Source organism: Aotus nancymaae, unplaced genomic scaffold (assembly GCF_030222135.1).
Source record: "Aotus nancymaae isolate 86718 unplaced genomic scaffold, 86718_ANA_hifiasm-v0.15.2.pri h1tg000029l, whole genome shotgun sequence".
In the NCBI taxonomy this organism is placed as follows: Eukaryota; Metazoa; Chordata; class Mammalia; order Primates; family Aotidae; genus Aotus; species Aotus nancymaae.
Window position 1 is genome coordinate 51,337,436 of NW_026988442.1, and position 6,669 is coordinate 51,344,104.

Consider the following 6,669-nt stretch of genomic DNA (forward strand, 5'->3'; position numbering starts at 1 on the left):
ACTTCAAAGGAGCCATGGTGATAACTACTGATTACTTTGACACTTTAAAGTGTTAAAACCATGTGGCTGTCACTTTGGCCCATTGCACTCTCTTCCTTTTGAATTGTCATGACTTTCCCTGGATGTCTCGCTTACACATACTATAATGTATTGAATGGTGGTCCTGAAAACATGTACACATCCTAATCTCTGGAACCTGTGAATATTACCCTATATGGTAAAAAAAAAAAAAAAAAAAAAAAAAAAAAAAAAAAAAAAAAAAAAAAAAAAAGAGGAAATATTACCTTATATGGCAAAAGATGTGATTAAGAATCTTGAAAGGAGAGATTTATCCTCAATTATCTGAGTAGGCACTAAATGCCATCACATATATCTTTTTTTTTTTTTTTTAAACCATACATCCTTTTTATTGTTAAGTCATAAAGAGGTATCAAAATTAAAAGCAAAAATTACAGGGTAAGACTTAACAAAACTACTAGGAGCATCAAAGGAAGTCAAAATGGGACTAGGTACAGGGAAATATGAATTAATGAACATGGGAAGGACAAGGATGGGGAAAACGGTGAGCATGTGCTGAAGATACTAGGGGAAAGGATCTGGTGAAAAATTTGATCTTAGACAAGCACCTAGATAAAGAAATAATGGGATAAGATTTCTAAACCCCACTATGTGCTTAAGAGTCATCCTCTCCTTCCTCGGCCTTTTTCATCATCCTTGATCAACTCCAGCTGGTCATCCCCCCATCTTCATTATCATCACCATCCAGTGGGTTCCCCTCCTCAGCAGAGTCATCTGCACCCCGCTCAGACTCCATCTTCACAGTAGTCTCATCTTTCTTCACAGAGCTGCTGCTCTGCTCCTCTTCTGACTTTCCATTCTTCATCTCTACTGCTTGTTTGCTCTCTTCCTTTTCCATTTTTTCCAGGTTTTCCAGGACAGAATCCACTTTTTGTTTTATCTGGGTTAGTTCCCTCTTAATGGCCTGAAGGTCATCTCCTTTCAACTTTCCAGACTTGGAAGATCCCCGCAGTCCACTCTTAGAATTGAAGCCACTTTTGCCCCTTCGTGAGGTGTTTCCTGATACACGCTGACATTTCGAGGGCACTACAGCCCGAGCAATAGGAGGATGAGGAGGTACACGTGCTGGGTAACTGTACATCCTATCATAATAATCCTGTTGAAAGTCATAGTCCAAGTCAAAAGAGGAGCTGTACATCTCTGCTGCAGATCATTTCACATCTGCTTTTCCTTGGTTCACTTTTGGCTCTGCAGCCAGGTTAATATCTAAAACCTGGCCAGCAATCATTCTGCCATCCTCTCCTGCTACAGCAGCCTGGGAATTTCTCTCATTAACATATTGAATGAAGGCAAAGCCCTTATGAACAGAGCAGCCCACAATTTTGCCATGCTTTGAAAAGATTGCCTCCACATCAGATTTCTTGGTCACGAGAGTGTTGAGATTCCCAGTGAACACACGGGAGTTCATGGAGCAAGGATCTGTCTTGTTGGTAATGTTGCTGGCCATTGTATTTGATGATAAGGTTTCTCACAAAGCCGAAAACGTAGCTGAAGATCAAAAAAATCTCACAGGAGGGAGGAGGAAGAAGAGATTCGATTCTGAGTCTCCTACTCCTGGGTTCTATGTGGAGAAGCTGACTGCTGCTCGAGGTTGGCAATGCGGACACAACCACTCAGTCTTCATCTCTTCACAAAAATGGCCACATATATCTTTATAAGATAGACACACAGAAGAGAAGGCAATGTAAGGAAAGAGATGGAAATTGGAATGCTGTGATTCCAAGGAATACTGGAATTGCTAGCTGCCATTAGAAACTAGGAGGGAGGGATGGAAAGAAATCTACCCTAGAATGCTTGGAGGAAGCATGGACCTCTCAACATCTTGGTTTTGGACTTCTGACCTCTAGAATTGTGAGAGAATACATTTCTGTTTTGAGTCACCACATTTGTGGTAGTTTGTATAGCAGCTCCACGAAACAAATATACCTATTCCATCCTGTGATACATCTGATGCTGATATTTAATATTTGCATGCATATTTTGACTTTCTTACAAGCTACTTGAGGAGTTAACAACCACTATGCTTAAAATTTTTCCTTTCAACAGGTATTTATTGAGATTCTACTACATGTCAGGCACAATTTTAGGTCAAAGTTACAAAACTGATAAAAATCTCATTCCTGCTCTCAAAAAAGATGTAATGTTTAGGGGGTAAGGCAGTCTAAGTGAAGCAGGGGCAGGTAAGGAAGCTTCCTAGATGAGATGACACTATACTGAGTTCCAAAGGTTGAATTATAATTAACTAACTAGGCTGGGGGAGTTAGGAGATAGAACAATTTTAGGCAAAGAGAACAGCATGAACAAGATCACAGAACCCAGACCTCATGGTGTGTATCTTGTGTGGGCAGGGATTGGTGGAAACTGCAGCTGGAAAGTTAGGGAATGGCCAGGTCAAAGAGGCCTCATGTGCTGAGGAGAAGGGGAAAAACCGAATTTTAATCTTAAACTACACATAGCAAGTGGAAGGTTTTAACCACATAGTCAGTACTCAGTAGATGTTCCCTGAATGACTCTGTATTAAAATAGATGCAGTTTATAATAAAAGTTGGTAGCATTGGTATAAAAAATGTTTTCTTACTGAATAGTGTCTAAATCTGTTGGTTATCATCTGTAACAGTGCAATGAGGATAATTATAAGATAAAATTCACAAAGGCATGTTTTTAAATACTGAACAGTATAATGGATATTTTACAACTTGCTACCTTTCAGCTTGTTTATATGAGGACCATAAAGCAAGTTTGTTCAGTGCCATGCATATTAATGAAAAGCCTTTTGGAGAGCAGAGGACCTAAACAGTGGTGCTGCTGTGAAGATGTGAAGGTGCCTCCCTGAGACCACATCTTACCTACGGATGAAACTCCTGTGCAAGAGGATGGAGAAGCAGAACTTCAAATGGTGGCAGTGAAACCTAAAGCCAGGGGGCCTCAGATGTGAGCCTATCAGAGACTCAAAATGGAGATGTGCCAGAAGAAACAGTGGGAGGTGGAGAAGTTAAAAAAATTCCTAAAATGTTGTATGTGATTCTGTCTTCTTCACTTGCTCAACTAAAAATAATACCAGCTCCTGCAGAATAAATCGTCAATCTCTGAGGGTGGCTGATGTGAACAACTCATGAATCTCAGGCCCATCTTAGATTTATTTTTTATTTTTTGGAAATTATAGAAGTATTTTACATTTGTTATAGAAAATATAGAAAAGCATAAGGAAGAAAATTAAAATGATCCATAATGCCATCATATACAACTGATTGTTAACAATGGATAAATATCCTCCTAGGCTTTTTCCCCCCTACATATAAACCTGAATGTACATTCACATACATACATATACCCACTTACAGTTTCTTATACTAATGGGGATTATAGTATGCACATCTTGCTTTTGTAACCAGCTCTACTGATTAATAATACATTATGAAGAGTGTTCTATGTCATTAAATATAATGTTAACACGTGATTTTAATAATTGCAAGAATTCACTTATGTGACTCTTATGATTTGATAACCAATTTCTTATTGTTGTTCACTTAGTACAATGATAACAAAAAGATTTTATAGTTTTTAAGGTTCAAGCAAACAATCCAGTGACCAGTTTTCTAAATGCATCTTTGTGTGTAACTCTAATGATCTCATAAAGAGAAATTCCTAGGATTGGAATTATTGGGGCATAGGCTGTGCACATATTTGTGACTCTTGATAAGTACTGCCCTATCTCCCTCAGGAAAGGCTGTGCTAATTTCACCTTCACCCATAGTGAATGAGATTGAGCTCATCTTTGCCAGCTCTGGGTATTTCAATTAGTAAGAATATCTCTTGAACTTCTCCTAAACACTTAATTATGGCAAATTTCAAACATTTGTATGGAAAACAAGAGACACCCATGTACCCACTACCAAGATTAAATAGATAATACTTTTTGCCATATTTGCTTCATCTCTTTCCTATTTTCAAATAAATACAATGTTACAGAAAAAACAAAAACAAACAAACAAAAAAAACGTTGTATGAGTGTGAGCTTGTCAGAAGCCCCAGATGGAGACATGTTTAAAGAAATAGTAGAAAATGTAAAAGTTAAAGAAAACTAGAAATCTACCATATTAACCAGTGCAGAATATGCACTGAATCTCCAGATTCAGAATCAAAGAAGAAAAGAAGAACAAGAGAAAAATGATGACTAATGCTGGGTGTGATACAATAAAAGCAAAAACTGAAAACAAAGGGGAATCCAAAGAAGAGGGTATCAAGGCTCCTGAAGAAACAGAAAACTGTGGGGAAGTCAGTCAAAGAGGGAATTGAGGATATTTCCTTTGCTTCTCTGACTAACTTTGTCAGTGAAAACACTTTGAAGGCAATAATAGAAATGGGCTTTACCAACATGACTGAAATTTAGCATGAAAATGACAGACCACTAATGGAAGGCAGAATCTTCCAGTAGCTACACAAACCAGCAGAGGCAAAAACCCTGGCATTTCTCATCCCTACATTTGAACTCATTGTTAAGTTAAAATTTATGTCCAGGAATGGAGTCTTTATTATCTCACTAATTGAACAGCTTGTCTTGCAGACTTTTCGTGTTCGTAACGAGCTAATGACTCACCATGTGCACATGCATAGGTTGATAATGTGTGGCAGTAATCGATCTGCGGAAGTACAGAAGCTTGCAAATGGGATCAGCACTGTTATGGTCACAGCAGGCCATCTCCTGGACTGTATGTGGAATTCCACAGGATTTAAGTATAAAAACCTACAGTGTCTGGTTATGGATGAGGCTAAATGGTATCTTGGATGTTGGGTTTGAAGAGAAAGCAAATTATTAAATTTCTTTGAACATGGAGACTATGCCCTTTTCTGCCACACAACTAAAAAACTTGAAGACCTGGCAAGGATTTAAAAAGAAAAAAAAAAAAAAAAAGGAACAAATGGATGCTGGTGTTGATAATGATAAAGCTACTGCAACAGTCGATAGTCCTGAGCAGGGAAATGTTGTTTGTCCCTCTGAAAAGAGATTCCTTTTGTTCTTTAGATTTCTTAAGAAGAACTGAAGGAAGAAACCGATGGTCTTCTTTTCATCTTGTAGGTGTGTAAAATACCACTATGAGTTGCTGAACTACATTGTCTTGCCTACCTTGGCCATTCATTTGCAGAAGCAAAATTATGTGTACAATTACATTTTTCCAGTTCTGTAATGCAGATTCAGGGATACTGTGTACAGATGAGGCAGGGGTATCACTGGCTGGATTGTTCAATATAATTCTCCAGATGACCCTAAGGAATATGTTCATTGTGGGAGGGCAAGAGCCAGGGCCCTAAATGAAAGAGGACATGCCTTGCTCATATTTTGCCCAGAAGAATTGGGTTTCCTTTGTTACCTGAAGCAACTCAAGGTTCCATTAAGTGAATTTGACTTCTCCTGGTCTAAAATGTCTGACATTCAGTCTTGGTTTGTAAAATTAATGGAAAAGAACTACTTTCTTCATAAGTCAGCCCAGGAAGCATATGCGTCATATATAGGAGTGAATGATTCTTATTATCTGAAACAGACTTTTAATGTTAACTTAAATTTGCCTCAAGTTGCTCTGTCATTTGGTTTCAAAATGCCTCCTTCTGTTGATCTGAATGTGAACAGCAATAGAGGCAAGCCTAAAAAGAGAGGAGGTGACAGTAGATTCAACTACCAGAAAACCAAAAAAGTTAAGCCCATAATTTTTTAAAAACATTAGCAAGAAATCTGTGACAGCAGGCAGTTCTCTCACTGAAGATACACTTTTCTTTCATCTTGAATAACTGTCCTGAGGTGGAATTTTCCCCCTTTGCTCTAACAAAGGAGTTTCTGTAGGCTTTAGAATTTGAATGGATATAATAACAGTGTAAATTGGCTTTGGTTGCGAGCACTGAGCATTGTTATTTCCAGCAAGTCTCTTTTGTATTTTTGGGATTAAAAACAGGTTTTAACTTTTCTTGGTTGCCCAAGGGCAAAGCAAGGAATCTTCATCTTTCTTGTGATGACGTGATACTTTAATTTTAAAAACCTCCCAAATTAACATCGTTTAAATTTTTTTGTACATTAAAACAAAAGCCTCTTAGAATCAAGATGAAAACTTCAAATTCTCTGTATTTTTTCTTTTTCTATTTTTTTTCTTAATTTTAGAGATGGTCTCGTTCTGTTACCCAGGCTAGAGTGAAGTAGGATGATCATAGCTCACTGCAGCCTAGACCTCTCAGACTCAAGTGATCCTCCCACCTCAGCCAACCAAGTAGCTAGGATTACAGGCATGTACCACCTTGCCTGGCTAATTTTTTATATTTTAATTTTTTGTAGAGATGGAGTCCAGGCTAGTCTTGAACTTCTGGCTTCAAGAGATTCTCCTGCCTTGGCCTCCCAAAGTGTGTGAGGATTACAGGCATGAGCCACAGCACTCAGCCCAACTTCTCTTTAATACGAAAAATGAGAGCTTATTCTTGAGAGGAAGACAGGTTTCATTGTTTTTCTGGTCTGTCTACTGTAATGAAAGCTGGAGATGTTATTTAGGCAATAAGACACTGCATGTTCTCACTCATAGGCGGGTGTTGAACATTGAGAACACATGGATA

At 38.2% G+C, this 6,669-nt stretch overlaps 2 pseudogenes; one reads left to right on the forward strand and one right to left on the reverse strand.

Annotated features, from left to right (window-relative positions):
- Positions 1-441: 441 nt before the first annotated feature.
- LOC105708862 (heterogeneous nuclear ribonucleoproteins C1/C2-like) lies at positions 442-1,525 on the reverse strand (annotated as a pseudogene).
- Positions 1,526-4,895: 3,370 nt separating this feature from the next.
- Positions 4,896-5,789, forward strand: LOC105708831 (ATP-dependent RNA helicase DDX18-like; annotated as a pseudogene).
- Positions 5,790-6,669: the final 880 nt, after the last annotated feature.